The 22,959-nt window shown below is 38.6% G+C and overlaps 1 protein-coding gene across 1 annotated transcript in view; it reads right to left on the bottom strand.

The window, feature by feature from the left end:
• Positions 1 to 22,959, bottom strand: part of TyrRS-m (Tyrosine--tRNA ligase, mitochondrial) — a 230,836-nt gene that overhangs the window by 206,494 nt on the left and 1,383 nt on the right. The gene's annotated exons all lie outside the window — the stretch shown is intronic.

Genomic DNA, 22,959 nt, shown 5'->3' with positions numbered 1-22,959 from the left:
ACTTTTCCCTAAAATGTAAAGACTCTTAGCATCTATTCTCTTTTAAAGCTACATATTGGGATAGAGAGTGCTTAACCCTCTCGAGCTCCCACTCATATTGTTTTGAGGTGAACTTATTTTTCACAACTGATTCTTCCTTAACGTAATGTAAATTGTTTCTTTCTAAAGTCACCTCTTTAGTATGGGATTAGCCCTTGCATTAACGGCCTAGTGCCAAGTAGGTTTTAAACAAAATGTATTAGGAGTGCAGCTTCGCCTCCTTTCAAATTGGTATTGTCGAGGCCATGTAATATTTCTGTTTCTCTACTTGATAGGCCTCAGTAGGTTGGGTATTTTTACCCCTGTTTTCATGTCCTTGGAGGACAACTTGAATGTGGAGTTTGGTGTGGCCTTTGATAGGCTTAAATTTTGAGAGCGAGTTGCTCTTTCTTGAAAATTGAGTTGTTGTATGCCTCGAGGAGGCTTTACTGTGTAATTTGGAGCAAGTGTTCCTGGGCATGAATGGGGTTTTCTGCCCCTCTGTTAAAACTTATTTTGGAGTAAAGTTGGGCTAATTGCCCAAGAATTGTGAGTTCGGAGCTCGAAGCCCAAATCCTGTAAATACTGTAATTGTACCTAGTTGCCTTGCTACTCTGTACCTGCCATGCTTGTTATTTCTTGATTTTGCTAAGAAAATATAACCTTGTTAAATTTTAAATTAACTTTAATTTCGTAGCCTGAGACCTGTTCACCCCCGCACCTTCTTTCACCTCTGCTGTTCCACAGATACCTCGGAACAATAATAATAATAATTATTATTATTATTATCGTTCAGGCCATCTATAATAATAATAATAAAGCTGTCCAAACTGAAAGCAGATGGAAACTTCATAGCAACAAAGAAGTTTACCAGAAGGTGAAAGAAATCTCAGAGACCATGAAGAAAAGGAGGGTGCCGTTTCTTGGACATCTGTACAGAATGAACGCAAACAGACTTACCAAACAGACATCTGATTACCTCTGGAGAAAAAAGACCACTACAGCATGGATTAAGGAAACGAAGAAGGATATGGAAAGGTTAAGCATCTTGGAAGACAAGCTATTAGAAAGGAATACGTTTATGAACACACTGAAGAATTTGGAAGGTGTTCAAACCGCAGGGAGAACTAAGAAGACCGGAAGAGCCTGCATAGATGAACAACAGAAGCAGGCCAGCGAACGCATGAAGGAGTATTGAACACAGCGATAACTCCTCGAAGAGAAAGAAATGAACTTGTAGCGTGATACATAGTGGTCCATTCAATTGGCGTGAAGGTCATAGAATGTGGAGCCTCTGCTAAAATCACAACTCAAATTATCTACCACCGGACAGAGAGGAAGATAGATAATATTTCAGAAAAACAGCTTGGATTTAGGAAGGGAAGAGACACATGGAAAGCCATTCTAATTATCGAAAAATCTCTAGAAATAGGCAGACCAATGGTAATTGATAACGTGCTGTGACAATAGACTGACTGTTAGAAGAACCACAGAGTGGAAGTAAAGACCATTATTAATTAACAACTATACAGAGTACCATACGCACCGAAAACTGAAAATGAAAAGAGATGTGCCTGTACAAGGGATGATGGATGGAAAAAAACTAGATCAAGTAAAAGAATTCAGATTTCCAACAGAACGCCCGGACTGCACAGGTGAAGGAGGTGTCTACTATCGGCACGGAGGTATGAAAGAAAGTTTTGTATGGAGTGTTGTCAGAAACATGGGCCCTGCCTTTGAGATGGTAGTGCCGACTGTTGATAAACTCAACCTTAGGGGAACATGTTTTTTAACATCTGATACATGAACATTAATTTAATAGATGGGGTTCCAATGGTCATACAGCATACCTTGAGACCTTAGCTATTCATGGTATGTCAAATGCATTAAACTCAAAACACAGTGAATAGCGGTGCGTCCGTGTGTCGTTGTGAGGTACACAGACTACTGCGGTCATTTGAGCACGTTTTACGTAAACCAGCACCTCCCACGAGACGTCTTAACGAGGTTCTAGTCGCAAGGGCCGTCACTTTGATCCAGGAAGAATGGACGTTTCTTCGTGTTGCTGTGGATCTCAATGTCCCTCCGTCAGTTATTCAACGCTTGTGGAATCGCTACAATGAGACAGGCCAGTTCACAAGGAGGATTGGACAAGGTCGTGGACGCATGCCAACCCCACAGGATGACTGTGCACTGCGGCATCATTCAGCAACTGATAGAGAACTCCAACAAGACCTCAGGAGGGTCAATGGAGTCACAGTGTCTGACCAGACAGTAAGGAACAGGTTGAGAGAAGATTCCGTACGACCCAGATCTCCTGTTCGAGTGCCCCGTTTAATGCAGCAACATCGTACACCTCGCCTTCAGTTTGCCCATATCCACGTCAACTGGTAACTTCACCAATGGAGACTGTGTCGTTCACAGACGAGTCTAGATTTCCCCTGACACAGCATGATAGATGTCAACGTGTACGGAAACACCGTGGTGAGCAGTACATGCCAAATGTTGTCCAGGAAGGCAACAGATTCAGGCAAGGTTCTGTGATTGTGTAGGATGGCATCAGTACTGATGGTCGTACGGATCTTATCATTGTCCGTGATAATCTTACCGCTGCAAGGTACATCGAGCGGATACTGCTACAGCATGTGTTGGTTGCTGCATACGGTGTTGGCCCTGAATTTGTACTCATGCATGACAATGCCAGGGCTCATGTAGCACTCACCACCAGACCTGTCTTGCGAGAACTGGACATTCAAGAGATGGAATGAGCAGCAGTGAGTTCCAAATTTAATCCCATTGAGCATGTGTGGGATAGGCTTGACAGAAGTGTTTGTGGGCATCCTGTTCCACCATAGACTCTTCAAGACCTCGAACAGGCTGTCATTGAAGAATGGGACCTGATACCACAACATGACCTCTGTCGACTTACACGGAGCATGCCACATAAGTGCTAAGCTGTGAAAAATGCTCATGGAGGTAATGCACCATACTGAAGCCCTCCAACTGTGATAAAAAATCCACCCTGGAGGACTGTTATCACTTTGTTTTCACCCCTATTTGGACATTTCCATTTGTATTCTGAAAATGAACGTGAATCCATCAACGTTCTTTTTTATACTTTAATTGTAAAGAATAAAGGTTTAGTTGGCAATATACTTGGGTGGGATGCAGCACAGCATACGTTCAAAAACATGTTCCCCAAATATTTTTGAACTAGGTATTGACCTTTTCAATACAATATATAAAGTAAATGATAAGTGTTGGGACTAGTTTCAGCCACTTAGTGGCCATTTTCAGCCAAATAAAAATTAAACAAATCATGATAACTAAAACATTTATTATGTAAACCAGACAAAGACAATGTTGTTAACATTAAGATATATATTATAACAAAAATTAAGGTTATGATCTTCTTGTCACAATATGATGGCTAAGTTGACGTAGGACCTCAGGATCTAGTGTCTTCTGGTCTGCGCTAGAGCAATTTTGTTACTTTCGTTGATCTATCTCAGTCTTATCCTTGGCTTTGACGATATGAAAGTGACTGAGGTATGAGCGATGCTAGTAATGCCATTTCTTATGCAGCCAGTCCCTGTTAGGAATGGTGAGAAAATGTTGCTCATAGGGTCAGTTGGTGCATGCATTTCAATGGGCTTGGCAGACTGATATGTAATCGCAACACCTAGCTCGGTGAGGAAAGCAATGGGAAACTACCTCACTCCTCATTTCCCTAGTATGCGTCTTCAGTGATGCCTAGGTTGTCTATGGCGGTTGATGGTGGAGCTGTTGAGGATCCAACCAGCCTCCGGCCTAAGGACCAAACATACACAGGACATCAGGCAACTTAAAGACATCATATTGTGACAAGAAGATTGTTGTTATATATATATCACTGTTATAATTGTATGGAGTTATGCATCCATAAGCTAAGCGGCACTTGACAAAAATTGAGACTTTTAGCACTATCTTGTAGAGGAAAGCTTGAACTACTTATAATAAAATCCCCACTGTCTTACAAGAGGCCATTAGTTGTCAGTAAACTGAAAACCTAAGCGCCATAGTGGGAGTCAATAGACTATGCGACGTTCCATTTTCCATCATTAGACTAAGTGCCTCATTCCTCACATTGCGTTGTGGGGGAAGCTGCGAAGGCTTCACTGTAACAGTATTTTAACATGTTATGCAAGGTAATATGCATCAAATCAGTGAATTCTGGTTCAGAATAGTGATAGCAGTGACTTTGCAGATATTTATCGTGCCCTCAAATTTCATCAGTGTTTATACACTGCAGAGGACTATGTAAACGTAATGGAAACTGCAGGCGGAAAAACCTCACTGTTGTTCGCCAGATGGAACGCACTTCGTTCTTCACTTCAGCAGAACTCGAAAAACTGATCATGTATCAGGAAACAGATGCCCATGGTTGCATGATAAACTGGCAAAAACTAAAAGAAATCTGGTTGTTGAAATCATAGCCGTTGAGTATGTATGTCCAAACTAAATTTGACTGAATATATAGAAGTAAATCTAAAAACATCAAGACAGGGACGACCAAGGGGAAACTAGAGTTCCCTTTGATCAGGCATTAATACCTTTGTGGCCAAATTGAAAACCTATCTCTGAAGCCAAACTTGGAGACCTTAAGTCGCTGATGGACCTACCAGAAACTTCAGGGAGATTCTGACATCAGAGATGGCATAGATGGATTCAATGGCGATCCTGATTTTGAGATTGAATGAATTTATGGGAGCAAACATTTTAATCACATTTTCTGTTCGACTGAAATAAGTAATTAAAATTCTACACTTTCTTTCAGAATCAATTGCTTAATATTTTCTTGGAATAACGTAACATCCTTTACTTAGTTTAAGGAACTGCCATTCTACTCAGCAACTAATGTACCCATATCACGTCAGTACAGAACATAATGGCTCACTTCTTACTTGACACATTCGTCAAATCAATAAGTGGTTATAGCAATGTTTTTTTTTTTTTTTTTTTTTTTACAAGTACCTTTACGTCGCACCGACGCAAGTAGGTCTTATGGCGACGATGGAGCAGGAAAGGGCTATGAGTGGGAAGGAAGCGGCCGTGGCCTTAAAATTAGGGAACAGCCCCAGTATTTGCCTGGTGTGAAAATGGGAAACCACGAGCTCCCCTTCTAGAGTTTCACCATTTAAAACCTGAATAATGAGCCGGAGTTTTGGTTCAAGCACTTAGCAGTAGGAGATTAAGGTTTTAATAACGACTTTTTTTGGAAGTTTTACTCAGTAGATACTGAACAGTAAGGAGTTCTTGGAGTGGTATTGTGATGCATTATTCGCACGTGAGAAATACCTTCAATTGCATCAGTAGACCAGGCGCCATTTTTTCAAGAAAATCTATGAACTGTGAGTATGAAAATGTTGAAATTTGATGAGAAGGTACAATCTATTATCCTACAACACCAGGAATACCATGTTTAACACAATTATGTTTGCTCAAATTTACACATAAACCTAAAGTTAAACCAACTTTTGGCGCTTAGTCTATTCCTACAACACTGTCTTTGTCTGGTTTACATATGTTTCAGTTATTTAGCTGAAGATGGCCACTACGTGGCTGAAACTAGTTCCAAGACTTGCATTCAATACTGATAGTGACCACCGATTAGCCGAGTTAAACATTAAGGAACAAAACTAGTGCGGGAGAAAAAGAAACAAATAAATCTTAAACATCTTCAACAAAGCCTACATGAAACAACTGGTGAAAATTTGGCAAAAATGCTAATGGATACTGCTGAAGTAATTGGAGGCTTGAAAAAGAATAACACCCGGGATAAGAAACTCCGTCACGATACCAGGAACCTGCTAAAGAAGAGGAGAGAAATGAAAATTCAGTGTGACTGTGACAAAATACAGTACTCTGAACTGTGCAAAACCATAAGAGAATTAAAACCAACTTAGAGAAACTGAATGAAGATACTCTAAGAACTTGCTTATCCGTAAAAACAAGTTTAAAGTCTGCTCAAAGGAAGCTACAAATCGGCAAGAAGCAATTAATTCCATTACATGGGGACAACATTAAAGGAAGAACTTCTTGAGTTCATCAGAAACTTTTATAGCAAGTTGTATGAGAAGGTTGATGATAACCTGTCTTTACCTGACTTATCCAACATTTTCAAGTCCCGGAGGTTTCCACATCTGAGGTCAGACATCCTATAAACAGTATGAAAAAGGTATCAGTCGCAGGTAGCGTTCTCAAACTTCCTGGTGATGAAAAATATTCACGTCTTGTCTATCCCTCCATCTTGGAATAGAGCAATGATAATTCTCCTGTAAGAAACATCAGAAACTATTGTCCTATTAGCTTGTTCTCTGTCTTTTACAACGTTTTCACCAACGTATTGACAAATCAAATTGAACAACAGGTTTCTGCCGAGGTTTTGGAACAATAGACCACATACTCACCCTATGTGAAGTTATCAGCAGAAGTAATGAATATCAAATGCCGCTTTGTCTAGCCTTTGTGGACTTTGAAAAGGTTTTTGACTCGGTGAGCCACGCTGCTGTTATGTAAGCCTTAGCCGAACACTGTGTTGAGTACTCCAGCATATCTACGAGACCTCTTCAGCCTTCATGAACATCAATGTGCCAACCACGGATTTTTGCATTGAAAGAGGTGTAAAGCAAGGCGACCCCATATCTCCCAAGCTGTTCTCAGCAGTATTAGAAACGGCCATATCAAAAGTCAACTGGCAAGGTACATCAAAATCAATGGGAAATAGCTGAATAATTTAAGGTTTGCAGACGACATTACACTTTTGGCCAACGACATCCATGAACAACAAACTCTAATACAAGATCTTGTCTCAGCCTGTCAAAAAGTGGCACTATCCATGAACCTTCATAAAACCAAAGTAATGCTCAAAAAATGGGCCCCAGCAAGAAAGCTACATGTGAGAAACTCCACACTAGAACAGGTCAACGAGTATGTCATATTGTAAACATGAAAGAGGATGTAAGACCAGAAATCTTCCGATGTATCATACTAGGATGGCAAATCTATGGAAGAAATTCTTCAATCTTCAAATCCAACATGCCAACCCACCTAAAGAAGACAGTCTTTGACCAGAGTGTTCTCCCTGTACTGACTTGTGAAACCTGGACAAAGAGCGAGTATCTTAAGCAAAAACTCAAGAGCAGCCCAAGGAGCTATGGAATGGTTTATGCTAGGCTTCACAAAGAAAGACAGGAAGAGAGCTGATTACATCTCGTCAGTCACAAAGGTCAGTGAGATTTTAGAAAGGGTGGCTACCCTAAAATGGCAGTGGGCAGGCCATGTTGCTCTGAGAACTGATGCTAGGTGGACACAGCTTGTGCTTGAGTGAAGTCCGAAAGATCATCTGAGCCCAAAGGGAAGACCACCGGACAGATGGGATAAAGACATCTGGAAGATTACTGGGATCAATTGGCAGAACATCGCTCAAGACTGTCCCAGATGGAGAGACCTCATGAAAAACTACCTTGCTTCGGACTTACAGAGGCCACATCGCAAAAACGATTGAATATGGCTGATAGTGATTGTATTGAAAAGGTGGACCCTCTTGTCAGTTTATTTCTTATAATTGCACTTCAATACAGAACAAAAATGAAATTTATAAGTTATAATTTAAAATAAAGTCTTCTCCTATCGAAGGTTGGCGATCATCATGGCAATATCGTGCCTTAATTCAGTGCTGGTTAGACCCACAATACGCTGCCATGTAAGTCTCAATTTCTAATTTCAATTAAAGTTTCTTAATATTGGTTGTATTAAGTAGACTGTTTCATTATACAGGATTAGTTTTGGTTCCCACCTTCAGCTAACACACACATACAAAAAGTTAATATTTAAAAATTAACATTTCACTAGAATTTTGTTTCGTCACAAACTTGACAGAAATGTTAATCACTAACATGTTTCTTGCAGCCTATTGTTCATCATGTTGTGAAAATATTTCTTCTAATCACAACTATGGAAAATTTGCAGGTTGTCTTGATATTGCCCGTTGGTCTAATATAGTTCTTAAAAACCTAAACCTACTGAAGCTCATATAGAAATAATACATTGTGAAAAACATTTTTCCTTGTTAATGAAAAGGTCACTTGCTCACATAAAATTTACTGTAAAGTCCTTCTGATTATGTTTGTCGGAAAATGAATTCTGTAATTTAGGCTCTGTGCCCACTCTTATTTGATGTTAATGTGTTATTACAAAATTAACATAACATAGGGTTATTATTTTGCAAGGGAACATCCTTTACTGGTACTGCTTATTTTTTCATACATCGATTAGGAATCAGGAGATCAGGAAGTGTTGAACGACTATTGTATGAATGCAGGTTGAAGAAGAAAGGCTGATGCCTCTAACGAAAGAAAAATGAAGCTATGTGTGTGATAGTAATATTCTAGTTTGTACTACTTCTTCATGGGGCCTCTAAATATTACTTCCTAATTAACGTCCACCTCTAACATCTTTTGCTACCATGTTTTTCCTTCATTCCCACCTAGATAGACCTGCTCCCTTCACAAAGCTGCAGGTTGTTCTTATTGCGTCTTCGTGGATTTTTCTCTCTCTTCACTTGGTAGTCCTAGAGTGGAGAGTCTGTTTTTACCCAGTGCCTCACATTCGAAAAGTGTGTGTTCAGGCGATTCCTCTGCTCCATTACATTTTCTACATATATTGTCTCTTATTACTCCAATTCTATGCAGGTGTTTTCTCAGATGGCAGTGTCTTGTCAACAGTCCTACTACCCATCTTATATTTTCTCTGCTGAGTTTCAACAGTTCTTTAGTATGCTTCTTGTTTGGTCCTTTGCAAGCCCGCATTCTGGAGTATTTTTAAAGTTTTCCATTTGTTTCTTTTTTGTCGGGCTTGCCCATAGGAAATCCCGCATACAGGTTCTGGGCCTACAAAGTGTGTTTCTGCCCCATTCCTGGTCTCTTCATTTCCTCCTACACCTGCATGCCCTGGTACCCATATTATTTTGACAATGTTGTACTTTGAGAGCGTCAGAAGAAGTGAGTGGCAATACCAGACAATTCTGGATGTTATCCGGACTGCTTCTAGTGCCTTACTGGCCGCTTGGCTGTCTGTAAAAATGAAAATGTTCTTATTCCTGTAGTTCATTTTCAGATTTTCTTCAAGACATGTTGTGATAGCTATCACTAGTTTAAGATGTACAGTTCAATACTGTAATCGTCCAGGCTTCTCCAGCCCTACTAATTTAGTGTACTATCATTTTACACGATATCATTTGATATCAAGTTTATCTGCCATCGGCAATTATTCGTAATATCATATTTATTCAACGTCAAGCATTTGTAAATAAGGCTTTTGCAATCATATTATATAATTATAACATCATTTATTATTTAAATTATTATATTAGGTAGGGTAAGAATTCATTATGTACTGTAGGCTAAATATGGTCAATATGTTGAGACACAGTTGTTGTCATTTCATCTCATACTTGTGTATACGGAAAAGGTTATTCTTATAGCGGGGGAAAATTACATGAGTCATTGGGTTAAACTCATGAGCCAAGGCAGTAAACAGCGACCCGCACGTGAGGCTTGCTATGCGGAAAGCTACATCATCGCCATGCCTACTGGTCTTGTCAAGAAGAAAGAAGAGGGAGATGATAATGTGATCTACGAATCAGATGCTTCGTTATATAGAGATCTGAGATTGAGCTGTTACCAAGAGTGGGGAGAGCCCGGTGATATTATCTAACACGGAGTCACGGATACTCACTCACAACGCTACTTCTGCTGAGAACCTAACTACTATTAGAACTTCTACTGTGAACATCTACTTTGAACGACGTTATTGATTTTGAGACAGTGTGTGGTCTCTCCGAGACATAGGTTTTTTTTTGTACAGTGTGTTGTCGCTTCGATACAGTACTTAGCTGCGGTTATGTTATCGGATCTGCGTGAGACAAAACAGGCTTACGGCTTGTGTTATATTCAGTAAATCTTCTGGACGAAGAACTATGTTTAGTTCAAGTCCATGGAATTTGGTACAAGTCTGTACCGTATAAATAGTATAGCTCAGTTGGATTGAGATTTCTACTAACATGGAAAAATTCATATCTCTGAATTTTCTCCTCATACGATCAACGCTGATCAGTTTTTGTCAAGTATAGGGCCAATGTCTAATTTAAAGACTAGGCAATTAGGGAGTGCTAGTCCAGATAACCCGTACCACATCAGAGAAGGAAGGATGTCCATGGAGCAAATTCTACATCGAGAAGAAGAGAACGAGTAACCACGGAAACCAGATGACTTCAACGGAAACTGCAATTGGTGAGCTTCAATTAGATAAAGCAAGCAATTAGTAATTTCAGTAACGTAAATTCTAAATCCCTCCACGCTTTAAGGAACTTTTCCAATTCATCTCATTTTTTTTGTATAATAAATTCATTTGTATTTTATATTGCGTTAATTTTTTTTCTCAAACGATACTTAATGGTTAATTATTTAAAATCCTACCCCTGTGATTTAAGTATAACTCTCTATGCAAGTACAGTAGAGTCTCGATTATCCGACCTAAACGGGACCTGGAGTACGTCGGATCACCAAAAATGTCGGATAATACAGAATAACTTTGAAAATGAACTAAAACAAACAGGGAGGCTAAAATAATGACATCTTTTACGGTGCTCTGTTTATTAAATCACCAATTCAATTGTACAGTACATGCAGTATTAAACGAAAACTTTCCAGATCTCTTACGAAAAGAAACTTTTCTCCACAGATATTAATCTACCTAATACCATACCGTTCTTGCCACCGATCACGCCACCCAGCACTGGCAGGAAAATTAGGGTCCCCTTCATTAAACTCCTTCTGGAAATACACAGCCTTTTCCTGCAGAATGGTGCCAGATATTGGCAGGCCCTTTTCCCGGTGTTGAGATACCAAAGAAATAGCGCTTCACTTACTTTTTCGTACTGATATTTTTCATTGTTTTTCTCTGCTCTGGTAGAGCACAACTTTTCAACTTCTTCCCTCTGTTTTTTTGCTAGTTGCTTTACGTCGCACCGACACAGATAGGTCTTATGGCGACGATGGGACAGGAAAGGGCTAGGAGTGGGAAGGAAGCGGCCGTGGCCTTAATTAAGGTGCAGCCCCAGCATTTGCCTGGTATGAAAATGGGAAACCACGGAAAACCATTTTCAGGGCTGCCGACAGTGGTGTTCGAACCTACTATCTCCCGAATACTGGATACTGGCCGCACTTAAGCGACTGCAGCTATCGAGCTCGGTACCCTCTGTTTTTTTCCAGTCCCCTACTGTAACACGTCCAACACCATAATCTGAAGCCACATTTTGAAGAATTTCCCCTTTGTCCAGTCTCTTTAATGCACTCAATTTGTGTTCCATAGAAACAGTCACTTTCTTCCATTTACTCGCCATACTCACAGAGGATATGAAAACTATAACATCCGCACCCAACCACTTCGATCTTAGTCAAGAGGCCGAGAAGCGATACATTGACTGAAGACTCACTGCACCTGTCCTTGAGAAAAACCCAGTCCTACAGCCAGCGTTCAGGCCAGTGCTTGTCCCATGGTCGCACCCTCCACAGTGGGTGTGTCTGAATTTAGTCTCCACCAAAAGTTGAAATTAAGTCTAACAGTGTCGGATAACACGGAATGTCGGATAAGCGAAGGTCGGATGAACGAGACTCTACTGTAAATATAAATTTTGCTTTACAGTTTTGTTTGAAACTGTAATGCTGGCGCCCATACATCACATAGAGAAATGGGAAACCATGGAATGTTAATTGTTTCTATTTGCGTGGCAATTTACGGGCAAGCCACAAATAGTTTATCCGATATTAATGTGTCCCAAGGTATTAACTTTCGTCTCCTCTAGTGAGAAGCTTAGGGTCGAACAGTTACAATACGGACCAAACATGAAATTTGTAACGTGTATAGCTATTACTTCCGCTTGAAAGACTGTAGTGTGTTGCCCAGGCTCATCTGGATTGATCTCTCAGGTCTTCCCTTGCTCCTCCTGTGCCATCCACAGACTTTGAGCCATCAGTCCACCACACTATATCTTCTTTTCAGTATTCCATTTGTTGATATCCCAGTCTTCTTTTTTTATTATCTGGGTCTCAAATGGTTTTTCAAAGTTGTACTTTGGTATTATATGATCAGAAGGCATGTGTAGAACTTCCTCTGTTATTACTCTGTTAATTTTACAGTGTCCTAGATTGGGTCTTTGTGCATTCCAGCACTCTGGTTGTGCCAGTCTATATGAACTCATTCTAGACTGTCCTTTTATGAAATTGCATAGTGATGGGAGGTCTAGTAAAGTATTCAAGGCTTCTGTCGGTGTAGTTCCTATAGCCCCAGTTATGGCTATGCATGCCCTTCTCTGTAGGCTATCCAATCTACTACCAACTTTTACTTGGCTTACTTTCTGCCACCAGATGATCATCAAAAGTCTAATGATCATTGTATATATCCACATTACCATTGATGATGGTCTTAGGCCCCATGTCTTCCCGACAGCTCTTTTACATGCATAAAGCAAGTTCTTGGCCTGGGTTATATTCCTTTCTATATGTGGTTTCCAGGTTAGATTTTTATCTAACACTACACCTAGGTGCAGTGCCTGTTCTTCCATATATATATCTTGTCCAAATAGCTTCATTGATTTCTTTCCCTCTAATTTCCTCCTCCTTGTAAAACCGACAAGAGTTATCTTGTTCGGATTGACAGAATTGTTCTTCCCGACACCAGTTCTCCACAAGGTTAAGTGATCTTTGCATGAGGTCCTGGATAACACTCATCACCTTGCCTCGTACCACAATCACTAGGTCATCTGCGTATCCTTGTGTATAAAAACCTTGCTCGTTGAGCATAGCTATGGTTTTGTTCACCACGAGGTTCCACAGCAGAGGCAAAAGAACTCCTCCCTGAGCACAGCCTCGGGTGGCCCTAACCGTCAGCGTTTCTTCAAACAGGGTTGCTTTTATCTTCCTTCCAACATGGATTTAATCCATTTGACGACGGTTTTACTCACCTTGCTCTTTTCCAATGCTTTGATCACAGAGTCATATCTAGAAATGCCGCCAGTGCAATTTCTTTATAACATTATGAAACATTGGTCCTGAATGAGTAAATTTATAATACCAATATAATGGTCCGTTATTGGACATTATATATTTTACAGCTAACTCATTCTTGGTTGCCTGTGTTTCGCCCATGTGCTAAGTTGGGCTCATCAGTTCGTACTTAGCACACCCATCAAGACGCAAGGCTAGTGCATATCGTGGAGGCCACTGCATTGGCTACTTGAAGCCACCAGCAGTGCCAATGCACTATGAGAGACCTTGTCTCATTTCCAAAATTGATACCTGCCTGGCCATCAGGTAATACAGATGTTGATTCCCACACAGGGGCAAAATGCAGGCAACCAAGAATGTGTTAGATGGAAAATTTACAATGTCCAATAACGGACCATTAAATTGGTATTATAAATTTACTCATTCAGGACAAATGTTTCATGTTCCCTTTGGGAATCAACATCTGTATCATTTCTTTATATTCTAGGCTTTACTCTAGTTTACAAACCAACTGGTGGAGTGCTACTTCAGTAGATCTGCCAGGTCTATATGCAAACTGATTTTTATGTAACGTTGAGTTCAGTTGCACCGTTCTTCTGATATATTTATCCAGAATTTTCTGCATTGCTTTCAGCATGAAGGAGGTTAAACATAATGGTCTGTATCCTTTGGCTTGGGCATTATTTGCCCTTCCAGGCTTAGGTATGAATACTGCTTTAGCTTCAGACCATGATTTTGGCACGTACCCTAAAGCCAGACTAGCTCTGTAAAGGACCGTCAGGGCATTGACGAGTATCTCCCGTCCTTCCTGTAGGAGTATCGGAAGTATCTCATCTGGCCCCGGAGCCTTTTTAGGATGAAATGTGTCGATTGCCTATTTTACATGGTTGTGTTTTATTATTCTGTTGGCACAGTTCCACTCTGCTCTTCGAGCTCCGGCCCCCGTTCCAACCGTTTCTTCTTCTGTCATCTCCTCAGCTTGAGGAAAGTGACACGCCATTAGTATCTCCAGCGTGTCCTTCCCTGCCTGAGTAAATGACCCATCTGGTTTCTCCAGTGTCCCCACTTGATTTATATGGGTTGCTTTCAGAACCATCTGGAGCCTTGTTGTTTCAGTGTGATTCCACTTTCTCACAGAACAGTCCCCAAGATTTTCTTTTTACTTTCCATATCTCTAGGTTATACTCTGTGAGTTTCCTATGATATACATCCCACATACCATTTCTAGATGATATTCTATACAACATCCTAACCTCTTTTCTCATTCTGGCTAGTTTGTTGTTCCACCCCCTTACTTTTTTGATGTTTTTCTTTTATTTGAGAGGACAGATGTCATGGAATGAGTCTATAATGGCCTCTTCTAATAGTTCCACTGCCTCATCCAATTCTTTCTGTCCTCTCACATTAGTTGGAATTTTTTGTACAGCCTTCCCTAGAACTTCTCTGTATCTGCCCCAGTTAGTTCTTTTTGGGTCTGTGTACATCTCAATCCCACATAGTCTCGCATTTATTGCAAACTGGATGTGCTCCTGGTCTGCCAATGATGGTTCCTCCAGCACCTTCCAGTCTTTAATAAAGTTTGCAATATGTGTAGTGTTTAGTGTATTGTAGTTTGTACTTACTCCCATTGGCCTGTGTTGACCTGTTGTCAGAGGTGTTCAATGCGAACTGTTTATTCTCCTCTGTGCCAGGCTTATTGCTTTCTAGATTTGAAGGGAGAGCACGGTGTGATAGTGGGGAGTAGGGGATATGGAGATGTGGTTGTTTGTTATGCTCATTTACAAGTTTTTATGATATTCTTTTGTGACAAAAGAATTGATTGACTCAAACAATATGTTTGTTTTTTCTGCTGGTTCAATTAAACTGTACTTTGGACTTGCCTGTTGATCTAAAAGTATAAAACAATCTTCGATAATATTGAGTAGGTATCCTTTCTGTATAATTTTAAGGTCCTATTCAATATTTGAAAAATAACTGTGTTGTCCCATTGCAGAATATATATTATGCTTTAACGCATTAATGTGTTCGAGGTATCAGATGCTAAAATTCCTGCCAGTCTGGCCTATATAACTTGCCCGACTGTTTTGACATAGTAAACTACATACAGTCCAATCAAACCTTAAACCACTAAAATTTATTAATAACTAGAAATAAGGATCAGCTATCATACAATATGATTGCATAGGAAACCAACTCGAAGAAGTAATAGTATTGAACAGCAATGAGTTCAACCCATCACCCATTACAGAATAGTACATTTTGCTATCTCAAGCAGACACTATTCGTTGAACAGTCAAAAATAATGGTTTTAGCAAGGATTTTACTAACCAAATTATCTTCAAAATCAGACAAACCAAAATTGTGTCTAACCAGAGAAACAAAACGCAAGAATGATTTTGGAAATCTCACTTTTTACCAAATCACCAACTTATTCAAGAAACACAACATTAAAGTAGCATTTAAAATGACTAACAATAGTAATTTCTCCCACTTCCACAAGGCTAACAACTCAGGGCTTTATAGATTAAAGTGTCGGGGAAGCATCACAGGAGCAAGCAGCTGCAAGGTCCACAACAGAAAGAACAATCATAAGAAGTCCCCTCTCCCGACCCATATAACAGCAGGCAGCCCTGTTTTACTTAATTTTAATCATCACAAAGCAGACAACTGACCACATCAACAAATCCTGTGAAACCACAACTGAATTTTTAATCCCAAAAACTAACATTTAAAAAAAAAGTGACAATCAAGTCTGTGAAGTTTTCAGGTTGCACACACGTTGGACACTATAGACTGAGCAATTCACGCCAGCCCAACGTTCTTATAAGTAACAATGAATTGAACTCCTATATAATCAAACATTTTAAAGTATAACAATCATGTCAAGGATGTCAAGCTTAACCTTTTGACAGAGCAATTCATGTTAGCCTAACTATTCTAAGCATTTTATCGCAAACAAAGCCGAAGATCCTAGCAATATTCATCTTAGATATTACGAACAACAGCTGAAGATGCCTTAAAAAAAAAAAAAAAGTGAAACATGTCCCGCTTAAGACATGGTAATGATGTAATATTATTTACGTAAATTAATAAAAAACATATAGTGAACTGAAAAGGTGGACACTGAAGAAACATTGTTTCAGTAAGGCAGGGGATACTGCCCCCCACCCAGAGGAGGTAAAGCCGAGCATCGCTGGCAATGGTTTGTCTTAAGGTGGTCATCGGTCCATATCGACAAGGAACGATCATTTGAAGAATAAGACAAGAGGGAGTCATTACATTAGATGCCCTAATATCACAAAGAAAACTAAATGTGATCAACAATAACATTACATTGTTTGTTCTGATAGATGGGATTACTGCTGTGTTTACATGTAACTAATCTCATTATTAGACCCGTATTGAACTATGCTATGATATACTAACAATTTGTTGGTTATTTTGATCCACATTTTCAATACAAATTACAGTTTGTGTTGCTAAGTTGTAATGTTACAACACTAATTTACCAGGACATGTTTCCCTTTTATTCACAAGCATCATCAGCCTATACATGTTGCCTCAAGGTTTGTCATATTTGGATTATTGTTACAAATTTCATTACATTGAATGTAAATCTAATTTCAGTGATAACAATATTTAAAACACAAGATTAATATACACATTAAAAATTATGACAATATGATCTGCAATGTTAAAATGGAGTAACTCTTAATTCTAAAACACATTGACGTCCAAAACACAGTTTGTACAATTTGAAAATTTGGCTACAAATTGTTTGCAATCTTAAAATAAAATTGATTCAACTATAATTTGGCATTAAAATTTGAGTCATAAATATAAATATTGGATGTTAATATATAGGAGCCATATTTTCTGAAGTGCGTTGGTTTCTAGAATACAGTAACATTTCAGTATTGAGAATTTTAGTTAAGAATTGTGCTCTCTAAATAATGTTATTTAAAAAGACTGTAAATTTGCATTATGAGTGATTAGAGTCATGATGATAATCTAGAATTGAAGTCTTGGGTTCGTTGGAAAATGGCTTCTAGATTTGATGAGGCTTGCTGCTGCAGTTTGGCAATTTGATCAGAGGAAGTATTGACATATTTAATTCTTGTTAGTAGCGACCAGACTCTCCGTGGAAGTTGATTGTTTTGATGTAAGTTATGGTTAAAAGGGGCTTCAATCCAAATTTTGAGTATCTGATTATGTTTCTTTCGATTTATAGAATGGAAGAAGCATCTGGAACAAATGGAAATGAACTTAAGTAATATTGTGTGTGTTGTGCTTGTAATGTGAGTGTTGATGTTGCATTATCACTTACCCCTTTGTCTGCTGCTACAGAATCTTGTGGACCTTATTGCGTTACTGTGACTATTGTCTGTTGTGGCTCTACTCCTTGTGTTGTACGTATGAAAAAGCTGTTGTGAAGGGCGGGTAGGGGGTTGAGGGGAAGAGACATTGGGCGGGGCGTTTGCTATTGACGTGCTATGTGGTAGGGAATTCTTATCTGTTGTCGAGGTGGGGGTAGAGGACGATCCTGCAGGCGGGGCGTTAAGCTTTGGCGTGTTATGTGGAGGGGGACTTTTTTGCGTTGCCGAAATGGTTTCAGTTGTGACTGTTTTTAGATTGAATATTTTAAAGAATTTGCTTTTATCTGATTTGAGATTTCGTAATAATGTTGGCAACTGCTCTATTAACGGACTTTTTATTTCGACCGCGTCATTCAAGTTTTTTCCTTTATTAAAGTATTGATCCAAATAAATATATATGTTTTTGAATTCTGTCATTAGCTTCCCCTTTTCGATTCTTTTGATTATTGTAAGGTCTTTGTCTATTGAGGTGTAATGATGGCCGGTTTCTTTCATATGATTACTCATTGCGGAGTATTTATTGTGTTTTAAGGCGTTAAAGTGTTCCGTGTATCTGGTTAGGAAACTGCATCCAGTTTGGCCAACATATGAAGATTTACACTGTGCGCATGTTAGTCTGTATATTCCGGAGCCTTGAAATTTGTTATTGTAGGCATTTACTGTGTTATGGTTAAAAAATAAGTTTTTGTTAGTGTTATATGTTTTAAAGGCTATTTGCATATGCCATTTTTTGAGTGGGTTTGCTATTTGGTGAATCTTTGAACTGGTGTAAGTGAAGGTTGCGTATTTGGATTTTTTAGTCTTTTCCGGTGTGAGGTTTGTGGCTATTTTGAGCTTTACTTTGTTGATGATTCGATTTACTATGTCTGCTTTATATCCATTGGATGGTGCTAGTTATTTTATTGTTAAAGGTGAAATAGTATTTTGTGTACAATACACCCATTCGACCAATTATAAACAGCAGAAATAGCCCAACATATAAAATATCAGAATTTATACATCAGCAAAAAACATTATAAGTTCCAGAGTAACTCCTCAATTAAAAACTCAACTGAATTTTGCGAAAGATTAAAAAACTTCAACTTACAACCCCACCATAGAATGAGCTTGTTTGACATTTCCAATATGTATTCAAATATCCCCATTAAAGAAACGATCGAAATTATTAACTCAAACGTTTCCAAATATAGCAACTTAAGTAAGCTAGAAGTAGATGAATTTATTACACTACTTAAATTCGTACTAAATAACAACTATTTCACTTTTAACAATAAAATTTACCACCAATTAAGTTTAGCCATAGGTTACCCCAGCTCAGGAATATTAGCAGATATTTATATGGATAACATAGAACATAGCATAATAAAACCAAACATAGAAGGAGTCTGTCTTTGGCTGAGATTTGTTGACGATACATTTGTAATAACAGACAACCGAAAAAATAACAGCGAAGAAATCCTTGAATTTTTAAACAACATTGATAGATACGTAAAATTTACCAAAGAAGACGAAAAAAACAACTCACTGAATTATCTAGATGTTACTGTAATCCAAATTTGATTATCAGATATACAGAAAACCAACACACACGCCAATAACAATAAGAAATGACTCACTCCACCCCAAATCTCACAAACAAGCAACCTTTTTCAGTATGGTTTACAGAGCCTACAAAATACCTTTATCACCTGCGAATTTTACAAAAGAAATAAATTTTATAAAAGAACTAGCACTAGCCAATGGATATAAAGCAGACATAGTAAATCTAATCATCAACAAAGAAAAGCTCAAAATAGCCACAAACCTCACAACGGAAAAGACTAAAAAATCCAAATACGCAACCTTCACTTACACCAGTTCAAAGATTCACCAGAGAGCAAACCCAAACCCATGCAAAAAACGGGACATGCAAATAGCCTTTAAAACATATAACACTAACAAAAACTTATTTTTTAACCATAACACAGTAAATGCCTACAATAACAAATTTCAAGGCTCCGGAATATACAGACTAACATGCGCACAGTGTAAATCTTCATATGTTGGCCAAACTGGCCGCAGTGTCCTAACCAGATACATGGAACACTTTAACGCCTTAAAACACAATAAATACTCCGCAATGAGTAATCATATGAAAGAAACCGGCCATTATTACACCTCAATAGACAAAGACCTTACAATAATCAAAAGAATCAAAAAGGGGAAGCTAATGACAGAATTCGAAAACATATATATTTATTTGGATCAATACTTTAATAAAGGAAAAAACTAGAATGATGCGATCGAAATAAAAAGTCCATTAATAGAGCAGTTGCCAACATTATTACGAAATCTCAAATCAGATAAAAGCAAATTCTTTAAAATATTCAATCTAAAAACAGTCACAACTGAAACCATTTCGGCAACGCAAAAAAGTCCCCCTCCACATAACACGCCAAAGCTTAACGCCCCGCCTGCAGGATCGTCCTCTACCCCCACCTCGACAACAGATAAGAATTCCCTACCACATAGCATGTCAATAGCAAACGCCCCGCCCAACGTGTCTTCCCCTCAACACCCTACCTGCCCTTCACAACAGCTCTTTCATACGTACAACACAAGGAGTAGAGCCACAACAGACAATAGAAGATAGGAAAACTTAAAAGGGTCCACCTTGTTAAGGTGGACCCTTTTAAGTTTTCCTATCTTCCATTCTCAGTTCAATACGAACAAAAATGAAATTCTTAGGTTTAAACAACAGACAATAGTCACAGTAACGCAATAAGGTCCACAAGATTCTGTAGCAGCAGACAAAGGGGTAAGTGATAATGCAACATCAACACTCACATTACAAGCACAACACACACACAATATTACTTAAGTTCATTTCCATTTGTTCCAGATGCTTCTTCCATTCTATAAATCGAAAGAAACATAATCAGATACTCAAAATTTGGATTGAAGCCCCTTTTAACCATAACTTACATCAAAACAATCAACTTCCACGGAGAGTCTGGTCGCTACAAACAAGAATTAAATATGTCAATACTTCCTCTGATCAAATTGCCAAACTGCAGCAGCAAGCCTCATCAAATCTAGAAGCCATTTTCCAACGAACCCAAGACTTCAATTCTAGATTATCATCATGACTCTAATCACACATAATGCAAATTTACAGTCTTTTTAAATAACATTATTTAGAGAGCACAATTCTTAACTAAAATTCTCAATACTGAAATGTTACTGTATTCTAGAAACCAACGCACTTCAGAAACTATGGCTCCTATATATTAACATCCAATATTTATATTTATGACTCAAATTTTAATGCCAAATTATAGTTGAATCAATTTTATTTTAATATTGCAAACAATTTTAGCCAAATTTTCAAATTGTAAAAACTGTGTTTTGGACGTCAATGTGTTTTAGAATTAAGAGTTACTCCATTTTAACATTGCTAATCATATTGTCATAATTTTTAATGTGTATATTATTCTTGTGTTTTAAATATTGTTATCACTGAAATTAGATTTACATTCAATGTAATGAAATTTGTAACAACAATCCAAATATGACAAACCTTGAGGCAATTGTATAGGCTGATGATGCTTGTGAATAAAAGCGAAACATGTCCTGGTAAATTAGTGTTGTAACATTACAACTTAGCAACACAAACTGTAATTTGTATTGAAAATGTGGATCAAAATAACCAACAAATTGTTAGTATATCATTACTGCTGTGTATGTATATTGGCAGGAAGTAGCTGGGCAGTTCTTTAGCATGCCATTCCTGTGGTTCATAACGCACTGGTTTAACATATCATTCCAGCAATTTAATCCCTACTCTGAGGTATTGACTGGAATGAGCAGTGTGCACGCTTAACGGCTGTCTGCGGCCTGGTCGTTCCAGCTCTGGAACTTTGGACTGTTAGATGGGCAGCGTAGTACTGTTCGTTAAAAGTGACAGAATGTGTGTTTTTTTTTTCATTCGATCGAGTATTTCATATGATAGCATTGCTTTTAATTGCAACATTCCTACCGACGTCATTGTAATGACCTATAGTGACTTCAGTTGGGAAAACCACAAAGATAGTCTTCCTTGAGGACGTAAAAAGGCAGGTGGAGAGTGAGTGTCTGCCATTATAATGAAAACTCCCCAACTTGATTGTGACTGATGGAAGTGACTCCCTGTTGCGTTTCTGGGGTGATGTTAAGAGCTATCCAATTTAATACAGCTTACTTAAGTGTACACCACTTAACCTATAATTCTGCATACAGCGTAGAATTCCCTAGCGAAGCATGAGTACGTCAGCTAGTTTTAGTACATAATAAAAAAGTATAAATGGTCTTCATTACCGTACGTGGCTTCACAGATGGAGTTAACTGTTAAATTTCCATTCTCGTGATAGGCAGTTTTTTGTTTTGCTAGTTAGTGAATTTTCAGAAAAAGTGACTGGATTTTAAGAAATTTGTGTAAAAATATTGGGAAAACTAACAGACCTGTCCTCCCTTGTGCGCCTAGATCAATTTTACCTATTTACTTAACAGATAGCTTTTAGTGCCAGTAGTGTCCGACAATATGTTCGGCTCACCTGGTGCAGGGCAATCGGTGGTGGTGATGATAGTGAGGAAGGGGGAGGGTGAAACATGGTGTTGGCATGTCCTGTCCAATAACACCAACGAGTCTGCTCAATGCTTAATGACCCCATCAACGGACAAATCATCAACAGTGTCGTATGAAGGGTCAGGGGAAAAAAAAAACAGGTAGGAGCCTAAGTTAACTTCCTTCAGAACTCAGAAAAGAATGAAATTTTAATTTCAATACATTAGGCCTACAACATAAACAAATAAAAAGTTACAAAATTACAAGTTTGAAATGTAGTAAACTGAATCAAGTATAAGCAATGAATTCTTATTATTAGGCCCGTAGTGATGGAAGACATTTTCTTAATGGAAGTTTTATTGACCACCTAATCAATACCAAAAAAAAAAGTATTGATTAGGTGGGCAATAAAACTTTAAACTGAATTAAGCTTGCTCCGTGCCCAGTACCAGTATATTACCGCTAACTCCATTACTCCTCCCCTCACCCTTCATATGCCGTGAGTTCATATGAGCACTGCACAGAGGTTTGGAATTTAATCCAGGCTTTTGGCATGCAATCTAGTGATTAGAAATTGCATACCACCACCTCCCTTACCCTGCCGGTCCACATTCTACGGAACTCAAACCGGCCAACTTTGGTGTCGGACCATATAGATTAGACACCTTAACAATCATGGCCTACAGGCAGAATCCAATCAACTTGTACCAGTATGTAACCATTTCCAAGGCAAACCAAAATTCAAAACTGCAAAAGCAATGGAATTACTTTCTTAAAAGAAATCATTACAATCATATGGTAAGTTACTGAACATAACTTATTTCAGTTCTATTTTACTATCACTAGGCAGCAATGGAACAAGTGAACAAGTCCCCTG

The sequence above is a fragment of the Anabrus simplex genome, chromosome 6 (genome assembly GCF_040414725.1).
Source record: "Anabrus simplex isolate iqAnaSimp1 chromosome 6, ASM4041472v1, whole genome shotgun sequence".
NCBI classification, from domain to species: Eukaryota; Metazoa; Arthropoda; class Insecta; order Orthoptera; family Tettigoniidae; genus Anabrus; species Anabrus simplex.
Note: the sequence above shows the minus strand (reverse complement) of the source record. Positions and strands in the feature narration are given on the sequence as shown.